Source organism: Rhagoletis pomonella, unplaced genomic scaffold, assembly GCF_013731165.1.
Source record: "Rhagoletis pomonella isolate Grant_MI unplaced genomic scaffold, Rhpom_1.0 Rhpom_scaffold_00009, whole genome shotgun sequence".
Classification (NCBI taxonomy): domain Eukaryota; kingdom Metazoa; phylum Arthropoda; class Insecta; order Diptera; family Tephritidae; genus Rhagoletis; species Rhagoletis pomonella.
Window position 1 is genome coordinate 18,853,619 of NW_023458563.1, and position 26,630 is coordinate 18,880,248.

General features: G+C 34.9%; 1 protein-coding gene across 7 annotated transcripts in view; it reads right to left on the reverse strand.

Annotated features, from left to right (window-relative positions):
- LOC118745617 overlaps positions 1 to 26,630 on the reverse strand; it is a 314,215-nt gene that overhangs the window by 269,312 nt on the left and 18,273 nt on the right. For 3 of the 7 annotated variants that reach the window (XM_036479138.1, XM_036479140.1, XM_036479133.1), the window contains exon 2: positions 15,882 to 16,008. The exons of the other annotated variants lie outside the window; for them this stretch is intronic. The gene's annotated coding sequence lies outside the window, so the exon portion shown is untranslated. The remainder of the gene's footprint in view (positions 1 to 15,881; positions 16,009 to 26,630) is intronic. 7 annotated transcript variants of the gene reach the window in all.

Consider the following 26,630-nt stretch of genomic DNA (forward strand, 5'->3'; position numbering starts at 1 on the left):
TCTTTACGGACGGATCGAAGCTGGAAGGGAGAGTTGGAGGAGGTGTCTACTGTCAGGAACTCTCAGTAGATCTTACTTTCAGACTGCCGGATCTCTGCAGCGTCTTTCAGGCAGAGGTGGCCGCTATAAAGGAGGCAGCCGATTGGCTACGCACCAATGTACTGTCAAAAAGGAGGGTAAATATATATACTGATAGCCAGGCGGCAATCAGGGCGCTGGGATCGCTAATGCTGTGCTCAAAACTGGTTGGGGAATGCCTGACCTCTCTCTCAACTGCCTCGGAGTACTTCCAGATCAAGCTGATTTGGGTCCCGGGGCACAGTGATATCGCGGGAAATTGCAGGGCTGATGAACTGGCCAGGCAAGGCACCCTTGAGGCCATCACCTCGGATAGGGAGGGCATTGGAGTTCCGTTGGCAACCTGCGGCCTGCTTTTGGACAGATGGGCTCATGGTCGGCTCAGCGAGCGCTGGGAAAAAACCCCGACTTGCAGAGTTGCAAGGTCCTTCTGGCCGGTTGTGGACCGCGGGCGGTCAAGGGAACTGCTGCAGCTGGCTAAGCGTCAGCTCTCGATTTTCACAGGTGTACTGACCGGACACTGTCCAATGGGAACCCACGCGGTGCGACTCAATATCGTCACGGATCCCTACTGCCGCAGTTGCCTGGAAGACGAGGTGGAATCATCTCAGCACTTCCTACTCAACTGCCCGGCATTCGCTAGATTACGGTTTAAGCATCTCGGTGCGCATTTCATCGACACTCCCGAGGGACTCTCCGGAGTGGACATCAGCTGTTTGAAGAACTTCATTATGAGCACCCAGCGCTTCTCGTAATTTTTACGCAGTTACCGTTCCTATGTAATGTGGTATCACAATGGACAATCAAATGTCTAAGTGAGTCCCCTTTGCGGGTCTGCCACCTTAACCTACCCTAACCTAGATTCATAATTATATCCTCTCATTTACTGACGTGAATACGAAACTGCTTTCAGGTTCTTCTAAAATTAAATTTGGTTCTTATTTTTGCATTTTTGTAAAATATTTTCCAGAATGTAACATTTGCATATCAGTTTAAAACTCATTTATCAGATAAGCTAATGTTGAAGTTTCTTCCACCTTCTTTATGACATTAACGTGACGTTTTTCTTGGGAGGCAGGCTTTTTGTTTAATCTTTCTTCGGCAACATCTTCCCATATATGCCATTTGAACACTTTTGGAGAAACAAGCGATTTAAATAAAAAATCCTTTTCCCCCTAAAAGTTACATTGTGGAAATATTTCACATTGTTTGTTTTTTTTTCTGAAATATAAAATCAAGGAAATCATTGAAACGCCTGAAGCAATAAATAGACATTGGTAATTATCTGGTTTTTGCCTTGTACTCTTCAGAAACAAACTTTAGTGGAAAGCATAGCGAATTTAGTAAGAACTTCATACTGCGTAAGAAAATTAGGATCAATAAATTTGTCTTGACCATTTCAAACTAAAGAAATATTTACAAATAATCACTTAAAAACAGGTTTGGTTTTTATTAACCCGTAACTTCAATTGCATTTCTGCTTGGATACAAAAATTTAAGACCAATGGTTTGTCTTTACGGGAAGGCATTGGTGTTATTGAAGATATTGAAAACAGTTTATTTCAAATGGAGAATAACGAATATTAAAAAATAATAAAACGACCAGCGCAGATTTCTAATATTTAAGAATATCAAGCAACACTTCTTGTCCATTGAAATTTTTCAATACTTGAAATAAACTGAATAAAAAACAAAACATTAAACTGTACTTAAATTTTGTAGTCTTGCGAGCATGTTTGCAAGCATATTTACCAATGTTTTAGTGCTTATCTAAGCGCTTGAAATGGATTTTTCGGCTTATTTTCTTCGGCCCTGCTTATATTATAACAGCAACTGTTTTATGATTTTAAAAAGTCTGCTATTTTTAATAAACACTACGTATTTACTTGTACAAAGTAGGAAAAAGATGACTATATTTTATCCCCAAGTGGTATTTCGACATAATTTGTCGTAATGCTGTATTTTGACAAAATTGTATCAAAAATGTCGAAGTAGTACCAATGTACTTTTTGGATCCAAAATGTACCAAAAAAGTACAATTGTACCATCAACTTCATCACTGTTTCAGACGATCTTCCTTCATAGTTTATCTCAAAGAAGAAAATGTTCTTTCACTCGCGGCAGTCATACAAGGTAAAACAGCTATGACTCTAAGTACTTGATGAACATTTGGAAAAGCATCGGGGTTACAAATATCCCAAGCTTCAAATGAGTTTTGAATATTTATACCAGCGATGCGTTTTCTCCAAAGTTTAACTTCACTTCTCCATATTTCTGGCACCGAATCATATAAAATTGATATAAATTTCTCAAACAGTTCACAACAAGATAATTCATCAAAATCGATCTTGCAAATGCGTAATGAAAAGATCTAGGTTCGGTATGCAAATCCGATTCGGTAATACTTTTCAAAATGTTTCCGAGTGATTTGAATCTGTTGTGTTTCGTTACCTTGTATGAGCGAAACTAAACGATACCAAAACGTTTGCTATTGTTCGTTTGCGTTCTCTGGTTCGTTCTCTGATGATATTCTTTGAATTATTTTGGGAAACCATAACTAAATAGAGAAGCGAAGGGTATTATGGAAATCCGATTTTTTCTCAGTTTTAATGGATAATCTAAGACTCGTCGCTTTATATTTTAGAAAAAATCTGGAACATGTTGAATCAGCTTTTTGAACGTTTATTATAGGTTTCAAAATGAAGTGTCATTGAACATTGGTTATTTTGCTACACCCACTTTACATTGAATTCTTGTACAAAAATAGATCTTTCATCTTAAATTCGACGTGTAACATATTATAATCATGCAGATGAGTATTACAGCAGTAACTTATATATTTCAATTATAATCTATCAAACTAATTGCCTTTGTAAAAATAGGGGTTCATGCCGAAAACTAATCAATTCAGAATATATTATATATGGATTTTCACAATCTGGTAATCTATACCATGATTACAGAAAATTATAAGATTAATAAAAAATTATACAATTACTAGCATACCCGGCGAACTTCCCCCGCCCAAAATTAATTTTTTGTATTGAAACATTTTGGTCAATCATTTTCACCAACAGGTCACGTTCATGATTTTCAGTGACGCAATTATCTTCTAATATAACGGTTTGGTTGTTCCCAGAAGGCATATTGCGATTGCCGTCTTAAATAACCTAGCAAAAGTGTATATCGTCGCCTTAGAGTGTAAACCTGCTAACGACCAAAAAACATATTTTACTGTAGAGGTAAAAAACTAAATATATCTTTTACTCTTAGTCTAAGGGGCAAATTCTACATATAGTTTGTTAATCGCGCGACGTTATATGGCCCTAATCCAGAACGAATGAAAAAAATTACGTTTTTATGGTTTTATTGGCGAATTTCTAACTTAGCAGGTTTTAGTTTTTGTATTTTCAAAATTGAAGTGGATTTTGCAGGTTTTTTGTATAAATAAAATTGTTTCTATTTTATTTTTTGTGATAACGAGCTCAATTTAAATGTTAATTAAAATAGGATTCCATAGATAAAAACAATCATATATATAAAATAATACAACAGATTTATTCTTCCGTAAATAAAAATAGTCAGTTTATAATACATATATTAGTAACTATACGTGAAGTATTCCTCTCTCAAATTAATAGTACAAAGTCCACATATAAGATAATTTAAGTAGGAACTCAATAATGCCAGAAAGTGTGATACATATTATTCAATCATGAGGTAAATTGTCATAGTAGATGTGGTAATCTTCAGGAAGTAATCGTTTGAAATACTTGAGATCTCATACTTTCTGCGAGCAATCGTACGCCTACTCTCGTATAAATTCGGAAAGTGAGAAAACGGCAAGGAAACAGCTACTGGGGATTTTCTTTGCATTGGAGAATCTTAGTTTGAAATGTATGTCGCCACTTGGTGTATACCCTAGGGCTCGTATATCAGTTACTTTAGCAGCACCTTTGCCGTGACCGGGACGAATGTTATTAAAGAATTGAACTGTGTTAAAGCTTTTAAAGAACGTGCAACTAAGATAACGTAAGTCATATGGTTTTGGATTTTTTCTAGCTGATCTACATACTTCAACGTATTCTGCAGGAACATGGATATCTTTTTTCTTAAGTGCTCGTTCAATAGTGGAATGGATACGATCAGCTTCCATTTGGGTATGGCCTAATTCAAGAAACTTTTGCTCAATAATGATATTGTTATTTATAGCTGTGGATAACACATTATAGCCATAATACAGTTTCGGTTTGATATGTGCATCCGTCGCTATAAAAAAATTACTGTAATTGGCTCCCCGGAACTATTATTTGGTACTAAATTTGTTTCTATCAAATCTACCCACACGCTGGAAAACTCTTCTGCATTTAATCTTCCTTCTGTTTCGCTCCATAAGTAACAATAATTTCCTTGAGATATAAAAAATTAAAGCTTATTCGCTGGCTATTAAATACCTTGGCTTAAACGCATAAACTAAGTAATACTCTAAGATAGAACAATAATCGACCGACAGAAGCACAATATGTTGGATTTAGCAGTTGAATTTGAACTGATTGTACTTAGCAGCTTTACTCATCAAACAATTTTTGACAATTATATTTTTATATTGACGTATTTGTTTGCTTGCCAACTACGGAATCGCCTACTCCTTCGAACTGCATCAAAAGGTCAATTTTGCCAAAAAACGGATTTAGCAGGTTTACACTCTAAGCCGACGATATGTATACCATGATGTGTAATAGTTTCAGTGCGTTTGAAAGGCGCTACGACGCCTTTTCAAATACCCCCAATTATGGGGCTGATTTCATATATCTCCATACCATATTCGAGTACTCTACCACGAACACTTCCGAAGCTATGCAGTATGAAAAATTCCGTTTTTATGGGAGGTGCCACGCCCCTTTTTCCAATAGCTCCAATTTTTCTTCATGACCATGTGACTTCATATACCTCTATAACAATCTCCATACCATGTTCGAGTACTCTACCATGAACACTTCCAGAGATATGCAGTCTGAAAAATTCGGTTTGTATGGGAGGTGTCACACCCTATTTTTCAATAACCACAATTTTTCTCCATGAGTATGCGACTGTTTTTATATATCTCCATACCATGTTCGAATACTCTACCATGAACACTTCCAGAGATATGCAGTATGAAACATTCGGTTTGTATGGCAGGTGCTACGCCCCTTGCACCTAGCGGTATGAAATATACTTTACATCCGATTCTCACACCTACCATATATACACAATTCGACCATAACCACCGTAACACGAGATTTTTATACCCGAGCGCACTTGAGCACAAGTGTGTTATAACTTTGTTCACATAACGGTTGTTTGTAACAGGCAAAATGAATCGAGATAGATATAGACAATTGTATACATAAATGATCAGGATGAAAAGAGAAATCGATTAAGCGGTGACTGTCTGTCCGTCCGCCTGTACACACGATAACACGAGTAAAAATTAAGATATCTTAACGAAACTCTATACGTGTACTTCCTTCGGGCGTAAGGATGGTATTGAAAATGGGCAAAATCGGACAATAAACACGGCTACCTCCCATATAACGGTAATTTTCAGAAATACGAAAACTGCGATATTTAAGTAACTACTGAAGATTATTCACCTAAATTGATATTTACAATAATTTTAAGACGAGAAATAAGACTATTATAAATTTTTGAAAAATGGGCGTAGCCACGCCCACTTATGGTTACATGTGTATATCTTGGCAACCGCTGCACAGATTTCTTCCAAACTTGGCACAATTGTTGACATTCGTACAGCATACCAAATGGCCGAAAATTTTTAAAATCGGACAATAACCACGCCCGCATTCCATATAAGGGTAATTTAGAGAAATACGAAATCTTCGATAAATCAGTAAATATTAAAGCTAACTTATTCAAAATTGACGCTTGCAACAATTCTTTTCCAATAAATACGTTTATAACAAAATTTTGGAAAATGGGCGTGCACCGCCCACTTATGATCACATATATGTACCTCGGTAACCGTTCTACAAATTTGTACCAAAAGCGGTGTGGTTATTGTGCTTGCCAGATAAAAGCAAAACGTTCAGAATTATTAGAATCGGACTAAAATTACGGTTTTTCATATAACGGTAAATTTCAGAAATGCTTGAAACTTAAATATTTCGAAATTTGAGGACGCTAATTTACTTAAAATTTATACACCCCGGCTTATCATGTGGCGGTAGCTTTCGGAAAGGTGAAAAACATATATTTAATATTTGCGCCGGGTATTTAATGTTCCGCTCCGCCCGAACTTAGACTTTCTTACTTGTTATATATTAGATTAGCACCAATAGCTGAGACCTCGAAAATACAAATAAACCACAATACTCGCTAGTGTTATTTTTAATTTTGTACGTTTCAAAAAAATAAATAATAAGAATTCAAAGTGTAAAAGAAATAATTTTTAGCACAAAATCGTTTAATGTGCAAATATAGAAAATGCTATAAAACGTACATTTCATATTAGTCCTAAAGTGCACGCAATCCTTTCTCCGTCATATAATACCTTTTCAAACACAGTTCTTGACTGCAATTTTTTTATATACATTTATTGGTTTCCCTTCCATGAATTAATTTTTGCTTGAACCGCGATTTTAAATAACTCTTTTTTTAAATAGGTGGTCCCCAATAGCCGCTGACTCCACAATACCCTTCGTTCCCCTAATTGCAAGGAAAAACAATGTTGCCACCATTAGGCTACCTCAATAAACAATTTTTACAGAGATATATAAATATTTGTTACCTAAAATAAATTTTAAAGCCCCCTTGCGGCCGGGCCTGGTATATATGTATTTACATATGTACTCAAAAGAACTATCTTTACTCAATTGCTACAAAGCCTACACATAGCAATCATATCAGTTAGTGTGAAGTGCGGACGTGTTTTTTTTGCGCTCCTGTGTTTGAATAAAATAAATATCGAAATTTTAACCTCGTTTGATCTGGCCTAGTCCAATGAGACAGTGACTCTATTTGCTGCATCTTTTTAAACAAAGTTGATGTGAAAGTCATACTTTAATTTATTAAATAATCAACAAATATTAAAATCATCAACAACAGCTGTCAAAGTCATCGTCTACGGCTTCTATTAATAGGGCTAAAGAATCGCAACAACAATTGTCTATTCTACCTACTATTCTTAGTGAGCTTAAAGCAATTAGAGCTGATCAAGTTCGTGTATTCGCTGAGATTAGTGCTCTCCATACAGACAAAAAACTTTTAATCGATGAAACAACTAAACTGCATGCTGAGTTAATAGCCTTGCGTAAACTGCACACTGAAGATGTACTCGTTGCCCTTGCATCGCTCTCTGCTGAGATTAGTGAAGTTCGCCAAAATGCCTCTCACTGTAAGTGCCCTCGCGCAATCAATTCAATCGACCAGAGTTTTTCTGCTGCTGACCAGACGAATGTCATGGCAACTGCCACTCACACTACTGCCGCTCACACAATAAAGCAAATTAGTGGTGCTGTTTCATCCGTTTCTTCAGTGGCCGACGCCGCCTCTCCGTCTTCTGGCTCTCGAGCTTCTACTAATGCTGCTGCCATGACTTTGCAGCCTTACGCAATGGAAACGCTACCTGTAATGCATGTCGTCTCTGCTTTTGGTGATACTGGTACTGCGGCATCACATTCATCTGCTATTTCTACTACTACAGTCGCTGCTGCAATGCCAGTTGCGGCTAACATTGGATCTACACTACAAACGTCATCTGCACTGAATTCTTTCTCTGCTACTGCTGTTAATAACAGGTTAACCTTTCTGAGAGTAATCTACCTCTGTACAAGACAGACAAACATCACGTTCCGCTTGTTATTTCTTTAAAATGTTTTGATGTAATCTCTATTCCGAGCAATTCGTGTACTTCCGCTTTTAATTTTCGGATTACCAACTTCTGTGAGTTGAATAATGCACTTAGCGATATTAACTGGGCTAATATTCTTTCAACAAATGATGTGAGCTTATGTTTTGATACTTTCTTGTCTAAGTTGACAGAGGTTTTTTCCATTAAAGTGCCCCTCTTCTTCCTAGACTTCATAAATTACCATGGTATAACACTACTCTAAAAAATTTGAAGAATAAACGTAATAAATATCATAAACTCTATAAGGCCAACACTGCGAATGCTGTTCTCAGAGATCAGTATATGAATTATGTTAATCAATTTAATGTGCTGGATAAGTTTCTTTATAATCGTTATATTGGTAAACTGGAAGCTGAGCTAAAAGTAAATCCTAAGGCTTTTTGGAATTTTATTCGCTCTAAGCGTGGGTCTTCCAACATACCGGCTTGTATGTGCCTTAATGGTAAATTCTCTCAATCTTTGCCTGACACAGTTGAATTCTTTGCTGAGTTCTTCAAATCAAACTTTGATAGTGAGGCTGATAACCCGAATAACTCTCACGCTCGCTCGAAATTATCAGAACGCATTGATTTTGGTTCCCTCACAATCACAGAATTGGATGTTAGCACTTCTATGTCCACGCTTAAACCTTCGCTAAAATGCGATAGTGATGGGCTCTGTGCCTACGTTATGTCGCATTGCAGTTCATCTTTATGTGTTCCTTTATGTCATATATTTAATTTGTCTCTGTCTTCTGGCACATTCATTGATAGATGGAAGATTGCATCAATTACTCCAGTATTCAAATCTGGCAATAAAAATGACATCGCTAATTATAGGCCTATTGCTAAACTCACAGTTTGTTCTAAGCTATTCGAAAAAATTATAAAGGAGAAATTATCTTTAGTTACCAAGAGCATTGTTGAGCCGCACCAACACGGGTTTGTTGTCGGGCGCTCTACTGTTACTAACTTGGCATCTTTCTCTGAATTCTGTGTATCAGCTTTCAAAGATGGTACTCAGGTGGATACCATTTATACAGATTTTTCGAAGGCCTTTGATAAGGTGTCGCACGCAATCTTAATATATAAACTTCAGTCTATCGGCTTTCATTCTGCCTTTCTACAATGGTTAAAATCTTATCTGTCTAATAGGACCTTGTTTGTTGAGTTCGAAAACTGTAAATCCCACTCTTTTGTGGCAACGTCGGGTGTTCCCCAAGGCAGTATCCTCGGACCACTTTTGTTCGTCCTTTTTATAAATGACATTGGCTCCTGTTTCAAATTTTCTAGGTTTTTACTCTATGCAGATGACCTCAAACTCTTTCGTAGAGTTAACGACTCGTCGGATGTTTCTTCTCTGCAGTACGACCTGAGTAACCTGGTCAGTTGGTGTCATACGAACAAGCTTCACTTAAATGTAAATAAATGTTTTCATATGTCCTTCTCAAAATCTTCAAACATTATTTGTTCTAATTACAGTATTTCTAGCACTCGCTTGGCCTCTGTGAAAGAGGTTGTTGACTTAGGCGTAGTCTTTGACTCAAATTTTTCGTTTGTCAATCATATATCTTACGTGCTTCCAAAAGCCTACAGTAACCTGGCTTTCCTGCGTAGATATGCGAAAGACTTTAAGGATCCATACACCAGGAAAGCTTTATTTAACTCTTTAGTACGATCAAAACTAGAGTACGCTTCTATTATTTGGAACCCCATTTACGGCTGTCATGCCGCCAGACTCGAACGAGTGCAGAGAAAATTTGTTCGTTTTGCGTTAAGTTCCCTTAACTTTGATGACCCGATGCCCTCATATTTTTCCCGTTGTAAACTTATTCACCTACAAACTCTTGAAACTAGAAGAATTGTCCAGTTGCTCATGTTCGTTTTTGATTTGGATTGTTCGGTCCTTCTGGAGAAGATATCCTTTAATGTGCCTCACAGATTTCTACGCTCATCTCTGCCCTTTTACTTGCGTGCTACTAAGGCTAACTATTACCATTTTGATCCGATTTTCCGTGCCCTGACAGAATTTAACAAGATCTCAAAGAGTCTAAATATTGATTTTTCGTTGCCGAGAAATATTTTCAAGTCATCTATTGATTCATTTTTCTTATAACTACTTGTGTATCAAAATCTATAGTATTTAGTTTTAATTATGATAGTATTATTTTTATCTAGTCTGTAAGATTGTAATTGAATAAACTGAATATGGTTTATATTATAAGAGTCTAGAATCTAGAGGAGTGGTCAGCAAAGCTGACTCACGTGAGCCAAGATCTATACAAGAAGGCCGCGCAATGCGCGAAATAAAAATAGCCTCTCTTTGCGCATATGGTCCCAGGGCGATTTTTTGCTTTCACGCCTTCATGTCGAAAAAGCCACAAAACCTGATTTTTCACAGCGGCCAATTTTTGCTAAATTTTCACTTAAACTCGCTATATCTCAGACGTTTATGTATTTAGCGATTCATTTGAAATTTGTACACAATAAACTAGATACTATTCTAAAGAAGGTCTAACTACACTTCTTACTACTTATTAAAAACCATATGGCGGATATATTAACTATTTTATAAAAGTTAACAAGTTACAAAAACAAAAGTTTTGTTATGAAGTCTAAAATTTTTGTTTTGTTTTAATGCAGCATTATAGATAAATATATACGGAAATGTTTGGGAATGGTTCATGTTTAGAGAACAGGTACTTCTAAAGTTATAACAATATTATGGTGACACCCACGAGTGGGCGTTCGCCTCTAGATAACAAATATTTTTACATAGCACTTGTATAAGAAATTTTGGAAGTAAAGAAACGTTGAAATTCATAAATTTATCAGTGCAATATAACTTATTAAAGCTCTTTGTTATAAATTTAATAGACATACTTACATACCCACATATGTACATAGGTATACGTATACACACATAGTGAAAATAGTTATTAGTACAGTGATTGTTTTACAGTATTCGCAATGTTTTAAATAATAAATTTTTCGTTAATTTCTCACGAAAATACTTTTCATATTTTAACAAAAACCATATGCATAAAATTTTCAAACTTTTTACAAAACTTAAAAAAAATGATACAAACTTTCATAAAAACTTTGAATAACAGTTTTTAGAAAAAATTTTGTATGCAGTGTTGTAGCTCTTCAATTTCAGTGAAAAAAATGCAAGCTTCAAGTCGTTTCAAATTACCTTTGATTTTTTAGAATTTGTTTCTCAAGGGTGTTACATATTTTCTTCCATGAACAAAATGTAGTTTTGCATAAAAGAAAACCCTCAACACCATTGAGAAAAAAATATCAAAAATCAACGCAATTTTTAGCGTTTTGAAGCTTGCACTTTGTAGCACTGAAATAGAATGAGCTTCGAAACTACATACTCAATTTTTTTGCAAAAAATCTGAATCAAAAGTTTGAAATATTCATAGACGAACATTTGTAGAAATCAAAAGTTTGAAATATACATAGACGAACATTTGTAGAATTTTTTAAGTTTTGCATAAAGTTTGAAAATTTAGTTCGTATGGTTTTTGTTAAAATATGAACTATATTTTCGTGAAAAATTACCGAAAAACAATCACTGTACGAATAACTATTTTGACTATGTATGCAGTTACATGCATACATATGTAGGTTTTTTTACCTCCCTTTTATTAGCACGGGATGTAACTATGTAATATTGATGCGTCTAAAAGATGCAGCGATATATTCTCAAGTTACATACCTGATGCCAGTACGAATGGAAATTATAATAGCGATGTTTTAGTTTTTTAAGCTATAATTTTTTTATTTACCTTCCTTTTATTAGCTCGGGATGTAACTATGTAATATTGTTGCGCCTAAAAGATGCATCGATTTCTATTCTCAAGTTACATACCTGATGACAGTACGAATGGCAATTAAAATAGGGAGGTTTTAGTTTTTATACCCGAGCGCACTTGTGCACAAGGGTATTATAACTTTGTTCACATAACGGTTGTTTGTAACAGGTAAAACGAATCGAGATAGATATAGACAAATGTATACATAAATGATCAGAATGAAAAAAGAAATCGATTAAGCGGTGACTGTCTGTCCGTCCGTCCGTCCGTCCGTCTGTCCGTCTGTGCACACGATAACTCGAGTAAAAGTTGAGATATCTTAACGAAACTTGGTACGTGCACTTCTTTCGGGCGTAGGACGGATGGTATTGAAAATGGGCAAAATAGGACAATAACCACGCCTACCTCCCATATAACGGTAATTTTCAGAAATACGAAAACTGCGATATTTTAGTAACTACTGAAGATAATTCACTCAAAATTTATATTTACAATGAGTTTTAGACGAAAAATAAGAATATTAAAAAATTTTGGAAAATGGGCGTAGCCACGCCTACTTATGGTTACATGTGTATATCTTGGTAACCGCTGCACCAATTTCTTCCAAGCTTGGCACAGTTGTTGGCCCTGGTACAGCATACCAAAATTTTTAAAATCGGACAATAACCACGCCCACATCCCATATAACGGTAATTTCGAGATATACGAAATCCTCGATAAATCAGTAAATATTAAAGCTAATTTATTCAAAATCGATGCTTGCAGCAATTCTTTACCAAGAAATACGTTTATGATAAAATTTTGGAAAATGGGCGTGGCACCGCCCACTTATGATCACATATATTTATCTCGGTAACCGTTCTACCAATTTGTAACTCGGTACGGTTATTGTGCTTGCCACAAAACATTGAAAATTATTGAAATCGGACTAAAATTACGCCCACTTTTCATATAACGGTAAATTACAGAAGTGCTTGAAATTTCGATAGCTCAAAATTTAAGGGCGCTAATTTACTCAATTAATCGCCCTCAAATAATACTCACAATAATCTCTTAAAATAAGATTATTATGGAATTTTAGAAAATGGGCGTGGTAGCGCCGACTTATAGCTGTATAACTTTATCCTATCAAGTATAACTGAACATACTTAGGGAGTTCACAAGTCGTGCTATTTGTCATATTTGCTCTTTTGTACTATTTTTTTAGAACAGTTGTAACATGAAACTTGTGAGCATCCCATACTTTTTCGTGTGCTATTGTACAATATTTTAACAATTATATTTGACAAAATCAAAATTATTAAAACAGCTTTAGAAAGTTTCTAATGCCCAGAAGAAGCGAGAAAAGCAAATTAATGGCTGCGATTTGCGAGAAGTACGCGCAGGACGCAACGATGGAAGGAAGTGAGTCGTCAAATAAGTCATTTATGAGTTTTTTAAATTTATTTGGTGCATTTTTGTTAGGCGATGAAGATGAGGAGGAAGAGATCGATGAAACTTTTAGGTTGAATATGCTTGTGTTGTTGGCAAATCGCCGAAGTGTCCATCTAGGAGTTCCGAAATCAAACAATTGGGATCTGAATGTGTTACAACCTCAAATAGGCGGTTTTCTAACAGAAAATCAATTAGGGACTTCTCTTCCGACACTGTCCACACATGGTTTGGTTTTCCCCGGACACGCTTAGTTTTGCACTGAATTAAAAAAGATCTTTAATAAGTTAAATATGTTATTAATTAAAGATAACTTACTCCATTGCCATGAGATGACTCCATTTTTATACCCGAGCGCACTTGTGCACAAGGGTATATTAATTTTGTTCACATAACGGTTGTTTGTAACAGCCAAAACGAATCGAGATAGATATAGACAAATATATACATAAATGATCAGGATGAAAAAAGAAATCGATTAAGCCATGTCTGTCTGTCCGTCCGTCTGTCCGTCTGTCCGTCCGTCCGTGTACACGATAACTCGAGCAAAAATTGAGATATCTCAACGAAATTTGGTATGTAGGTTTTCCTTAATCCAAGGTAGGTTGGTATTGAAAATGGGCGAAATCGGACTTTAACCACGCCCACTTCCCCTATAACGGTAATTTCCAGAAATACGAAAACTGCGATATTTTAGTAACTACTGAAGATAATTCACTCAAAATTGATATTTACAATAATTTTTAGACGAAAAATAAGAATATTATAAATTTTTGGAAAATGGGCGTAGCCACGCCCACTTATGGTTACATGTCTATATCTTGGTAACCGCTGCACCACTTTCTTCCAAACTTGGCACAGTTGCTGGCCTTCGCATAACATACCAAATGGCCGAAAATTTCTAAAATCGCTCAATAACCACGCCTACTTCCCATATAACGGTAATTTTCAGAAATACGAAAACTGCGATATTTTAGTAACTACTGGAGATTATTCACTCAAAATTGATATTTTTAATAAGTTTTAGACGAAAAATAAGAATATTATAAATTTTTGGAAAATGGGCGTAGCCACGCCCACTTATGGTTACATGTGTATATCTTGGTAACCGCTGCACCAATTTCTGCCAAACTTGGCACAGATGTTGGCCTTGGTACAGCATAAAAAACCGCCGAAACTTTTTAAAATCGGACAATAACCACGCCCACATCCCATATAACGGTAATTTAGAGAAATACAAAATCTTCGATAAATCATTAAATATTGAAGCTAATTTAATCAAAATTAATGCTTGCAACAATTCTTTACCAAGAAATACGTTTATGGTAAAATTTTGGAAAATGGGCGTGGCACCGCCCACTTATGATCACATGTAAGTATATCGGTAACCGTTCTACCAATTTGTACCAAACTCGGTATGGCTATTGTACTTGCCACGTGTAAGCAAAACGTTGAAAATTATTGAAATCGGACTAAAATAACGGCCGATTCTCATATAACGGTAAATTTAAGAAATGCTTGAAACTTCAATATTTCGAAATTGAAGGACGCTAATTTACTCAAAATTTATACACCTCGGCTTACCATCTAGCGGAAGGTTTCAGAAGGGTAAAAAAACATATATTTAATACTTGCGCCGGGTATTTAATGTTCGGCTCCGCCCGAACTTAGACTTTCTTACTTGTTTAAACTATAATTTTTTTTAGACAAGGAGAAAGCATCGAAAGCTTGTGCCCCGTAGTGTGGAACTTTACTCCGAACTAAAACTCTGTGTGACAGCTGTACCGTATCCCCCCGCTCCCACATCCCATATAACGGTAATTTAGAGAAATACGAAATATTCGATAAATCAGTTACTACTGAAGCTAATTTATTCAAATTTAATGCTTGCAATAATTCTTTACGTTTATGATAAAATTTTGGAAAATGGCCGTGGCACCGCCCACTTATGACCACATATATGTAACCGTTCGACCAATATGTACCAAACTCGGTATGATTATTGTGCTTGCCACTTAAAAGCAAATCGTTGAAAATTATTGACATCCGACTAAAATTACGGCCACTTTCCATATAATGGTAAATTTCAGAAATGCGTAAGACTTCGATATTTCGAAATTTAAGGACGCTAATTTACTCAAAATTTATACTAACAACAATACCTCTAAAAGAAGTAAATTATTTGGAATTTCGGAAAATGGGCGTCATACCGCCCATATACGACTATATAAGTTTATCCCTTCATGTCTAACTGAACGTTATATCGAAGATGTTTGAAATAGGGGTAAAACCAGCCTTGCTTACCATATAGCGTTAGTATTCGGAAAGGTAAAACAACTATAATTAATACTTGCGCCGGGTATTTATTGTTCCGCTCCGCCCGAACTTAGACTTTCTTACTTGTTCATCTTATAATTTTTGTGTTTTACCAGTTTCGGCGTTGTGCCATCTTCAGATGGATATTCGTTCCAAAATAAATTATAATTTTTGCTTTATAGCACTTCCTTTCTACAGCTCCCAAAATCGATTGCAGCAAGGGAGGACCATTCGAGGTGCCACACAAAAAGCTTTGCTTTCTTGGCACCAATCCACGTTTTGCTCCACGTTTTCCTAAAATCGTTTAGACATAGTACAATTAAATATTTTATATAAACCCACCTTCAGCGTTATCCGAAGACTTTGTACCATGTGCTGAACCATTAGCACTGCTGCCAGCCACCTGTAATGTCCTAAGCTCGATCGTACGTTCCTGCTCTGATGCAGGTAGATATGTAAGTACATATGTCTATTAAGTTAAAACAAAGAACTTTAATCTTACTATCTTACTAATATTATAAATGTGAAAGTTTGTATGTTTGTATGTTTGGATGTTTGGGAAATCATCACGCGGAAACGACTGAACGGATTTACATGAAATTTTGTACGCGGATAGCTTATGGGCCAGATTGGTTAATAGGCTGTTTTTTTGAGAGTTGCCACCTGTTAAAAAAGTTCAATTTGTTGAATATGCGGGAGCGACTGAACGGATTTGCATGAACATTTTCACACAGATAGCTTATGACCTAGATTGGAAAATAGGCTACTTTTCTTAAGAGTTGCCACCTGTTAAAAAAGTTTAATTTAATTATTACGCGGAAACGACTGAACGGATTTGCATGAAATTTCGCGCCCGGATAGCTTATGACCTAGGTTGGAAAATAGGCTACTCTTTTTAAGAGTTGCCACCTGTTAGAAATGTTTAATTTAATTAATACGCGGAAATGGGTGAACTGATTTGCATGGAAGTTTTCACACAGATAGCTTATGAGCTAGGCTGGAAAATAGGCTATTTTTTTAAGTGTTGCCAACTGCTAACAAAGTTTAATGAAATTAATACGCGGAAACGTCTGAACGGATTTGCATGAACTTTTGCAAGCAGATAGCTTATGACCTACAGTGGAAAATATTTTAAGAATTGCCACCTATTAGAAAAATTTAATTAAATTAATACGCGGAAATGACTGAACTGATTTGCATGAAAATTTGCACACAGATAGCTTATGACCTAGATTGGAAAAAGGCTACTTTTTTAAGAATTGTCACCTGTTTGAAAATGAAATTTTGCTCACAGATGGTTTATGACCTGGATTGAAAAATAAGCTACTTCCTTAACCGGTTTCCCGATCAGAACGAAATTTGGTACACACAAAATAATTACTATAACTGGTGTTTGGTTTCAAATTCTGACAAACTAGACAACGTAATCAGATTTTATTTTTAATTGGATTAACGATTAATGATTAAAATTAATTAACGATTAACGATTAAAAAAATTTAATCATTAACACCTCCCATAGTGACTGAAAGTTTCATATTGCATATCTCATCAAATGTTTGGTGTAAAGTACTCAAGCTTGGTATGGAAATACATATGTGTGTATGTATGTGAAACTAATACCATACTCATGGAGAAAAATGAGAGTTATTGGAAAAGGTGCTGGGGCAACTCCCATGCAAAGTGATTTTGCTATGCTGCTTATCTCTGGAGGTGTTTATTGCAGAGGACTGAAACTTGGCACCGAGATGTGTACATTTGCAAAATTAATTCCATACTCATGGAGAAAAATTTGCGTTATTCGAAAAGGGGCATGGTACCTCCCGTACAAATTTACTTTTTGCTGCATATCTCTAGAGGCGTTCATGGTGGAGTACTGGGACTTGGTACTGGAGTATGTAAAATCAATTCTAAATTCATGTAAGAAGATTAGGGTTATAAGAAAAAGGGGCATGGCACTCCCTGTATAAATTGACTTTTTCTTGCCACATATCCCTGGAAGTGTTTGTAAAAGAATACTGGAACTTGGTATGGAATGTGAGTTATTAAAAAAGGAGGCATGTCGCCTCCCATACATACTAAAACTTTCTTAATACATATCTCTGGAAGGGTAGAAAATCTCTGGAAGTATTTTAAATTTGTTATGGAGATTTATTTTATAAGTGCCGTACTGACAGAACTAACTTCATTTAATGGAAATGGGAGAGCCGGGTTCGGCCTTATAATCTAAAGCTCTCATGATGCATACATACCTCTTGAGGCATTTGCTACAGTAATGAGAAGTGGTATTTTAAAAAGGCCAGGCTACTAAATTTGAGTGGAAATATTCTAACCCGCCGTGGTACCTCCAAGAAGGTTACACGTTCACGCGTCGTATCCTTGGAACCATTTTAACATAAACTTAGAGGGATTGATATCTTTTGTATGCCTAGCGCGCAGACGAGATTTTATAATTTCATAGTTCTAAACGGCATAACTACCTTAACTCGCTTAAAAAATAACGAGCTATAACAAAATGGGCACAGAAATAAAATATAACATAATTTAATTATTTTTCATATTTGTATAAAAACGTGGGGTGAAACCCGCGGGTATAAGCTAGTAAGTTATATAACACTGATGAATTTATGAATTTCAACATTTCACTTAATATTACTTCCAAAATTATTTGTGCAAGTGCTATGTGAAAATATTTGTTATCTAGAGGCGAGCGCCCACTCGTGGGTGTCACCATAATATTTTTAAAACTTTAGAACTACTTGTTGCCTAAACATGAAACTTTCCCAAAAATGTCGGTATATATTTGTCTATAATGCTGCATTAAAACAAAACAAAAATTTTAAACTTCATAACACAACTTTTACATTTGTAAAAACCACCTCCTTAATTTTTATAAAAAAGTTAAAATATCCGCCAGTTTGTTTTTAATAAGTAAGTATTAAGAAGTGTAGACTCATCTCCTTTAGAATAGTATCTAGTTTATTGTGTACAAATTTCAAATCAATCTATACATAAACGTCTGAGACATAGCGAGCTTAAATGAAAATTTCGCAAAAATTTGTCGCAGTGAAAAATCAGGTTTTGTGGCTTTTTAGACATAAAGGCATGAGTAAAAACTTGGTTAAAATTAACCTTAAATGTATTTTTGAACAAGCTATCAATTACAATTCGTTTGAAATCGCTTCTGTTCACTTCAATTTTATGTTTTATACGCTGCCCGTTGTTTTCGCTGCTTGTTGTTTTCGCTGTTGGTGTCGCCCAAACTTTGCGAGAAGAATAACGGATCATGGTTGCCACAATTGGTAACTTTCTACCAAAATTGGTAACTTTTAAACGATTTGGGTAACTTGGTCACATTTATTTTATTTTGGTAACTTTTGCAACCAAACATCTATTTGCATTACTAGAAAGAAATGAATTATGTTTTGCCTGTGCGTAATTATAAAAACCCTTCGAGTTTCAGTGGCAGCACTACTGACACTTCTGCAAATTTACTTCGATAAAATTAGAGTCATCTCATGTTCGAATACTGGAAATATTTGAATTACAGTGGCAGCACCACGGGCTGCACTTCTGAAACAACTTTCGAATGTTTGCGATACATTTTGAATTCGACAGTACCAAAGGTATAAAAATTCGGCCATCTGGCAATTTTTGGTAAGGTCCAAAAATCCATTTGATTATTCCGGCACAAAAAAAAATGTCGCGTGCTTTTTACCAGTCCCACCTACCGACATGTATTTCGACCCACAGAATCCGAATCTGAGATCCGTTTGACATGTACAGTAAATTATGAAAAAAACCGAAAAAATAGCTCGAAATTTCGGTTAAAAGCACCCGCCACTTTTTTTGTATGCCGGTGCTATTATTCCGTGAGTCGCAGGTTCAAATATCGGCACATTCCGAACGAAAAATTACACTGAAGATGGCACAACGCCGAAACCGGTTTGTCTCCAAACCAAATTTGCCAAAAGATGACGAAACATCGTTCCAGATTACATCATACTCCTACCGTGTCGGAAACACCAACAACGAAAACGAGAATATCGGCACATGCAGTAATTAATTGATAGAAAAATATTTTCTAATAAAAAAATTATTATAATTGTCAATAGCATTTTCAATCTTGATAATTTATCAAGAAAATAGATTTAAACTTCTTTGCTAGAACTGGCGTGTTTTGATAAATAATCGAAAATTGACAATTTATAAAAATACTAGCCGACCCGGCGAACTTCGTCCCGCCAAAAATTAATTTTTTGTAATGAAACATTTTGGTCCAACATTTTCACCAACAGTTCACGTACATGATTTTCAGTGACGCATTTATCTTCTAATATTACGGTTTGGTGGTTGTCAGAAGGCATATTTCCATTGCCAAAGTAAATTACCTAGCAAAAGTGTATATGCATACAAAGATACGTAATAGCTTCAGTGCGTTTGAAAGGCGCCGCGCCCCCTTATGAAAAAGCTCCAATTTTCTCTGAGAGTATGGGATTGATTTCATATATCTCCATACCATGGTCGAGTACTCTACCATGAACACTTCCGGAGATATTGCAGTATGAAAAATTCGGGTTTTTATGGGAGGTGCCACGCCCCTTTTGCCAAAAGCTTAAATTTTTCTATGACTATGCGATTGATTTCATATATCTCCATACCAAGTTCCAGTACTCCATCATGAACACTTCCAGAGATATGCAGTGTGGAAAATTCGGATTTTATGGGAGGTGCCACGCGCCCTTCACTTAGCGGTATGAAACATACTTTAAAACCCTCTTATCATAGCTACCGAATATACACAAAAAATTTCATTCAAATCAGTCAAGCCGTTTCGGAGGAGTTCGACCACAAACACCGTGACACAATATTTTTATATATTTTTATATATTAGATTTTTCATACAAAAATACTAAAAATTGTTCTCTATCGTGAACACTGCCCGAGGTATGCAGTATGAAAATTTCGGTTTGCAGGGGAGGTGCCACGCCCCTTTATCCAATAGCCCCAACTTTTTATCATGACCATTTGATTGATTTGATATACCTCCATTCCAAGTTTCAGTACTCTGCCACGAACACTTTCAGGGAAATTCAGTAAGAAAAGTTCGGTTTGTATGATTGGTGCCACGCCCTCTGCACCTACCGGTATGAAATATACATTACATCCGATTCTCATACCTACCATGTATGCACAAAAAATTTCATAAAGGTCGGCCAAGCCGTTTAGGAGGAGTTCGACCACTAACACCGTGACACGAGATTTTTATATATTAGATTGAATTTATTAAGTGCGCAGAATCGGGCTGTAAGTATATACACATTTGTTATGAAATATAGCAGTTTTATTCAATATATTTTTTCTCAGTGAAGAAGTGAAGATTTGGTAACTTTTGGTAATTTTTCTTAAGAGATTTTGGTAGAAAAAAATGTTGGCGAGTGGCAACCATGTAACGGATCTGCGCATTACGCAACCTCTTTTATATAAACCAGGGAGGCCAACTCGTGGGCAATTTCTTGATTTGCGGGGAATTTCAGTTTGGGTGGGGAATCGGGGAAGGGACCGTTTTTTGTGGAGAATTCCCGTTGACATGGGGAATCGGGGGATGAACTTTTTCTTCATGGTGTTGACTAAATTTTTCTATTTTGCTTCACTAATTTTATAATAAGTCAAAAAAGTTGCATAAGGCATGCAACTGCAACTAAGGTACTGATTATGCAACCCTGCAAATTATGCAAATTATCGTTGATTTGTTAGAATTTTCTTTGTCGCATTTGCTTTCATTAGTATAACGAATAAGCACAATTTATTTTTAAATGGAAGAAAACCGCAACACCTTCGGCAAAAAAATCTAAAACAAAAATTTGTAGCCACTTAAAACTTGCACTTTATTATATTAGAATTGAGTGGGCTACAAAACTTTCAAAAATTTTTCTAGTAAATCTAAATAAAAAGCTAGAAATTTTTACGAAAGTTTGTTAAATGTTTTTTTTTAGATATTGCACAAAGTTTGAAACTTGGATTTATACGGGTTTTGTTAAAAAATGACCTATGTATATTAAAACTTAAAATAACTCAAATTAAATAAAAAATAAAAAATAAATGAGAAAAATTGTCAAAATTTAGGTCGACTGAAATTTTAGATGAATTATCTTTAAAAATTAAATAAACATAAAGTCAAGCAATATATCAAAATACATATATATATATATATATATATATATATATATATTTTTTTTTTTTTTTTTGTTAATATGGAGATATATATGGGTGGGGAATTTTAAGAAATTTCGGGCAAAATCGGGGAATTTCATTGTCGAAATCGCGGAATTCTCAAAAATGAGTTGGCCACCCTGATATAAAACGGCGTTTCCACGACAACCGAATCACGTGGTTCGCTCTCTCAATTATGAATGGCGAATCAATCTGTTTACACGACACATTCGTGATTCACTTTGCATCTCTGCTTCTTGTTCTTTGCTTTTGTTTAATGTTTAAAGTGCTGTTAATTGTGCATTTCAACGGTGGAGAAAAAATTTGCAGTGGTTAATTAGATAAATCAATAGTTTTAACGAATCTAGCTATTTTTTCAATGTTTGTGCTGGTGGGGATGTGTGTGGTCTATGTGTTTTGACAGCCGTTATCAATAAAAATTAGAGAAGACAACGATTTGTTCTTGATCCCCATGTTGATTGGATCTGAATCACCTACGAATGAAGTGATTCGCTCTCAAAATTTTGTATGGCGAATTACTCGATTCGGTTCAAAATTGGGGCGCCAATCACGAATGAGAGAGCGAATTACGAATGGGAGAGCGAATCACTTGGCGTGGAAACATCATTTAAACCTAAATCCAAGGGGGCCGGCATTCTAACACATTCAAACGATTCAAAACTGAGACTGTGTGCGTTAAGTGCACTGCTCAGCTGCCGCTCTTCGTATACGTGTGAAACACACATGTGCTCAGAGAGCGCTCAGTGAGCTATGGCTAGAGCCAGTGATGGAAAAGTAGGCACAATAGTGCCAATTTTTGGCACTTTCATTCCCAAGGGCACTTTTGGCAAGAGTGTCCAGATTTGGCGATTTCACGCCAATTCGGCGATTTTTTTTTAGATATTATTTGCGCGTAAAAATTTAGGAAATCGCCATTGCCGATTTTTACCATTCAAATAAATTTGTTCCAATTATAAAAATGTACAAAACTTAGTTTTCCACAATAATTTTACAGAAGAGGCTAATGAACTGCGTGATAAACTTGACTTAAGAAGCATATTAAAAACTGTTAAAAATTTTTAGTCACCCTAATCGAAGAATCACAAGTTTCAGGGACCTGCCAATTCACTATTTGACTTTGAAGGAAAGAAAAGCAGCGGAACCTGAATATCTAAACCTTTAGCTTTCCCATGGAATAACTTTTTTCAGAACCATTCCATCCGACTCTGAAGAATTTTGGATAATTGCTTACGGAGTGAAAACCGCAACAGGCAATCAAATATTTGGAAATATAAGTAAAGTAGCCTTCATATTGTTATCCTTGCCGCACTCACATGCTTTTGTTGAGCGCGTTTTTTTCCGTAACGAATTCAACAAAAACTAAGTTTCGAAATAGGATGAGGTTGGAAAGCCTTAATTCAATAGTTGGAATAAATAGTTATATTAAGGCTAATAGTTTCTGCTGCAAAACGTTTCCAATATCAAACAGTATGTTATCAAGGTTGAATTGCTCAATATATCGCACACCCTCTTGAAAAGAGTCACAACTCAAAATTTGGCATTTTTAAGATTATGCGCTAAAAATGCATACAGAGCTTTTATTTATCTTTTAGCAAAAGCTGGAGCAAATTTTGTTATAATTTGTTAAGAAACCTAAGGTAAAGTAGCCCTTGCCCATATGATTATCATGTGCTAAGAAATAGTTTTTCGCATTTTCTGACAAACGTGTTATTTTGAGTTGTGACTCTTTTGAAGACGGTGTGCGATATGAACAACAGAAATGTAAATGATTCATACACTATAGGTAATTTTGAAAAAAATGTAGAAATAGCTGATCTCGCCTTATTATAGGTTTTTATTTTATTTTTAGCGCCGAGCGCTTAAAAGCGGATTGTGCGATTAATCAATTAATATGAGTTATAATAAGTTTAATAATTGCGCAGTACTATTGCAAAATGTGTTCAAACAAATATTTTTTAAAGTACAGTAAACCCCGCTTAAGCACCTCACGAAAAATGTCAGCTTTTTAAGGTACTTAAGCGGACCTAATTACTGATGTAGTTACACCTTCTTGTTAACTTACATAACAAGAATAACAACATTTAATGAAGTATACATAGTTTAAAACCAAAATCGTAGCATTATGTAAATACATAAACATGTAAAGAAAAACTTTATTAAAAAAATATTTAGTGCAATGGTATATCATTTTTACAAGAATTAAATTGTTTAAAAAGTCAAAGTTGGACATATCATTTTGTACCAAATTCACAATAATATTGTTTGCCACTTATGTTTATTTATTAATTTTTAAGATTTTTCAATCAATTAAAATGCAGTTCATTCCCTAACAAGTACCATATAAACCTAAGCTTAAGATTTTGTAGAACACTTAAAAAAAATCATCATAATTAGATGTGTGGCGCTGCTACTGAATTTCTAAATACATAAATATTTTAAGGAATTTTAAAAGAGCACTTAAAAGGGGAAAATTATAAGTAAAATTGTAAATGGGGCATGAAAAATTGAGGTACTAAGGCGGGTTAGGTACATAAGCGGGGAGGTACTTAAGAGAGGGATTTTCTTCAGAATACATTAAAAAATTCATGGTGTCCAAAAATGTTGGTTATTTAAGCGGGTTAGGCACTTAAGCGGGGGTGTACTTAAGCGGGTTTCACTGTATGCGTATTTAAAAAAAAAATGTTTGTACATCTCTATTATAAAAGTGATTTTTGTTATTTATTATTACCCTCTGAAGGTTTTATATCCGTTTTTGGTTTTAAAAACTATATTATAACAAGGTCTCATTTTTAAAATAAAATATTTGTTAAATTGATTTCATGAATTTTATTAGAAAAAAATTGGCGATTTTTGGCTATTTTTTTCAGAAATTGCGCTTTTTTTAACAATCTGGACACACTGCTTTTGGCACAATTCATTCAGTTTTGGCACAATCATAAATTCGGTAGACTTCCAAAACGTATCAATACCATGTTTTGATACTGTTATAGTGCGGTTTTCAAACTGTTTGTATATGCAGAGTAGCGACACATTGCAACCATATACATTGCATATTTTAAATATTCAATATAGCAATGAACAATTTTTCTGAATTTTTCATTTCTAAAACACCATTGGTAATCAATAACAAACGAAGCATCAACTTTGTTTTTGAAGCGCTGATTGCTCTAGCGATGCGTTTCGATAACTTTTCAGATGCGTTTTGGAAAAGTATACGTTGTCAATATTTTGTAGTTCGGCGTTATGAAACATTATACTTTGTATGCAAAGTAATTGACGTTTTGGAAGTCAGCCTTATAGAAGTTTAGCCAGAATATAACAGACAATCATATCGTCGTTTAAAGTACAAAAGCGCGTATCAACAAAACGCAAAACCGCGTTTGTGAGGTTGCATGAATTATTTTCTAAAGAGTAAAAACACTCATTTTTCAAAATGGTTCTCTTTTTTATAAAGCGATCGCATTTCTGAGAGCTTGTATGAGTAAATCCAATTTTTGGCAGCAAATGTCAGTTACGCGGTCTTGCAGAATGACGATACACGGTTTTGTACTTTAAACGACGATATATTAAGAATTAAGAATTAAAATAAGGGCCATTATATAAAGTTAATAACAATTTTTCAATGTAAAGAATAGTCAAAACTGGTCAAAATGTCGCACTGCTATTATTTTGCACATAGGTACGTATATGTGTAAACAGGTCCAAATAGTTATATTTAAGTTTTTTTCCCCTTCGTCATTGGAATATTGTGTTATTTTAATATGATTTTACTCTAATAATTCAATGAATTACATTAAAAATATATACTATTTCTAAAAATACCTGTGTGGTTCTTAAAAAGCCTTAAAAGAAAGCAATTTCAATTTTGTGGCACTTTCATCTCCTTTTTGGCAGTCCATTAGGCACATTTTGAAGTTTTGGAATACCATCCCTGGCTAGAGCTGTAAAACTATCAATAGTCATCCCATTCGATGTTTTCGATAGTTTGCATTGAAACTATCGATACCATCGATAGTATCGGATAATTTTAAAATGCATTGACGGAGCTATTTGTATAAACTTTTTAGTTTCATTTAGTTCCTGCTAATTGCTATATAGCGATTTTCAGTAACTTTGTCCTTTCTCTTCGATTTTTAAAATATTTTAAACCGATAAAATAAAAACCTAAAATTCCCAATCGTTGAAGAACAAATCGCTTGGAAACGTAAAGATAACTGTATGTATTACAAAAAACGTTCATCAGTCCAACTTAGGGTTGCCAGATTTTTTATGCGCGAAATCAGTACGTTCGACTTTTTCATGCTAAAAAATCAGTACTTTTCCGTACATTTTTATTCAAAGCAAAATTATGAATGTAAGTAACAGAAAATACTTTAAAACGCCAGAGTTCTTGTTTTTAACAATATTTTGGTATATAAATAAAATATAGTTCATAAAAATAAAAGTGTTATTCATTTTAACATGAGTGTACACATCATTATACATAGGAGCCAATATATTATTTTAAATTTGTGACATTTTTGAACAGCAATAATGAGATCGTTCTCAATTTCAGTGTTTAAATATACAAAGAAATCTATACATTTCATTTTAAAACTATTTTTAATTTGAAGTTCACTTTCAAAAATTTTAATTAGAAGCCAGTTACTCTCTTTGCGCCAGGAAACAAACTTTATTCTTCAGATCCTCTCAGTTGAGTGTGGTATTGAAAAAAAAAGAAATAAATAAATATTTTTTCTTACTGTGAAAAAGTACCACTTTTTAAGGACTTCATCTATATTTCCTTATGTCTTAAGTAATTTTTCAACTACGCAAAAACTGTGAAAGACTAAGAATTCGCTAAAAAGAGTATCTAACTC